This window comes from Nelumbo lutea, chromosome 1, assembly GCF_056320005.1.
Source record: "Nelumbo lutea isolate HS-2025 chromosome 1, American lotus-T2T, whole genome shotgun sequence".
Classification (NCBI taxonomy): Eukaryota; Viridiplantae; Streptophyta; class Magnoliopsida; order Proteales; family Nelumbonaceae; genus Nelumbo; species Nelumbo lutea.
Genome location: NC_142684.1, coordinates 89,435,551 through 89,437,847, shown reverse-complemented (window position 1 = coordinate 89,437,847; position 2,297 = coordinate 89,435,551). Strand labels below are relative to the sequence as shown.

Below are 2,297 nucleotides of genomic sequence, written 5' to 3'. Positions count from 1 at the left end.
TTATTACCACTGCCTAGATAAAAATACTATTTTTTTTCTAGGTAGATATTAAAAGTATAAGTTTTTATGTTATTGAAATTATTAATTTATTATGTATGGATTTAATTACAGAATTTAATGATGAGAAAAAGCAAAAAAAAAACCTTAATTATATGGTCCAATTAAGGTGAATGCAAATTAATACCTTAAATGTTGGATTTAATGAGAGAAAATTGAATATATTAAAATTACCTCTTTTCAACTCATTTAATATCAATAACCAAATACCCTATTTGCCCTTATTTTTTATCAATAAATTTAAATATAGAGGGGTAAATGGCAATGGTTGTCATTAACAATGAAGAAGCAAAGATGCTGGTTCACGCTCAAGCTCATATATGAAACCACATCCAGACGTCCTCCACATCCATGGAAAACCCATGCTCCTCTCTGAGTTAGCTTTGGCTCTTAGTGTCCCTCAATCAAGGACTACTTGTCTTCACTGCCTCATGCGCATGTTGGTGCACTCTGGCTTCTTTGTTATGCACAGAGTTTACATGTATCCAAAGGAGGAAGAATAAGAAGGGTATGTGCTCACTCCTTCTAGGCTTCTCCTCAAGGATAATCCCTTGAATGTTTCACAACTCTTATTAGCTGTGCTTGATCTAGTACTTGTAACTCCCTGGCACTTCTTGAGTGGATGGTTCCAAGGGAATGGATTGGCTACGCCATTTGAGGCTACAAATGGAAGGGCGTTCTGGAACTATGGGGAACAAGATCTGAGTTTAATAACTCATTCAACCAGGCCATGGCTAACGGTCGATGCTCAATTTGGTTGGAAGCAAGAATCTAGACTATGTTGGAGGAGACATGTTTGATTTTATTCCCCATCCAGATGTTGTTTTGCTCAAGGTAAGTAATTTATTCATTAATTGATTAGATATGGTGGTAGGTAACAATAAAATGGAGCATGAGTTAACCGAAACGCAGCTTTTGTTTGATATGTTGATGATGAGTTTAGTTACTGGAAGAGAAAGAAGCAAACAGAATTGGGGAAGCTCTTGGTGGAGGCTGGTTTCACTCACTATAAGATAATTCCCATACTGGGCTTAAGGTCCCTCATTGAGGTTTTTCCCTATTGACATAGGTTGTGTTTGGCACCACTGGCGCATTTACTTATAACGTTTTAGGTTGGTCAATACAAATACTATGAGAATATATTTTTTCTAATACAAACCATTTGAATTAAGAATACAACATTTGGTACCATTAATGTTTCTTCAGAAACTTCAAATTTAGTGTTTTTACTCTAAATGCCAACACCCAATTTTTAGTGGAAATGGTTTTCTGCTGATTACAAGCTAATTTTTCAAAAATTTGTATTGCCCAACCTAAAATTTTGCAAGTATAAGTGGCAATGGTGTCAAATACAACCCTAGTAATATGTGCTAGTTCTATGACAATTGTCTATCTACTACTTTATTTTTCATGTTTAGCAAGCATCTACTTATATTATGTATCCTTGATGTATTAATTTAAATGCTTAATAATATTTGGGACTGGTTTATGGTATAATGTTGATAATCTCCAATCTATATACCAAACCTACAGTATGATGAAAAGACTAAGGTTGCATTTGGCATTCCTTATTTTAAGGACTTTTCTTCTTTCGTGGTTAAAATGCAGCCTATGACAGATTACTCATATACTTAGATCAGCGATCTGGTTTGGTTAACCTAACTAAACCCATCATATAGGGGTGCAATTTGAGTGGGCTCAATTTGAGTACAGGCCAACCCAACCCCCTATTTTACACAGGATAGGTTTGGATTTTTGGGCGGAGTTTGGGGGTAGTTATTGAGAAATAAGTATTTATTAAATAAGTGGTTAAAAATAAGTGTTTATTTTAAAAAACGCTCATGAATGTTTGATGAAAAAGCACCTTCAAACAGGGGTAGTATAGGTATTTTCAAAATGACGCAGCAAGCCAAGACAGGCAAGAAAATAAATACACACTTATTGAATAGGCTTATTTGGGCTTATTTTTCAAATGCAAATAAGTGCTTATTGGTGTGTTCCCAGCCCAAAATAAGTGCTTATTCAAATAAACACTTATTTTTAAGCATTCACAGACTTTCCCTTTAGTTCTTAGGTTGGGCCTGCATCCAAAATTTAGGGCTTTTTTTTATTCAGGTTGGTCTCAAGCCTATCCCTTAGGTAGCCCGAACCTGGCCCGAGCCCCACCTAGCCTTATCCCAACCCTAGCCCGATCCAAGCCCTGCCTTGCCACTTGTTGGCACCAATTTTTAGACATCAGG

General features: G+C 36.0%; 1 pseudogene; it reads left to right on the top strand.

Annotated features, from left to right (window-relative positions):
* The first annotated feature begins 315 nt into the window (after positions 1–315).
* LOC148876027 (putative O-methyltransferase 3 pseudogene) lies at positions 316–1,272 on the top strand (annotated as a pseudogene).
* Positions 1,273–2,297: the final 1,025 nt, after the last annotated feature.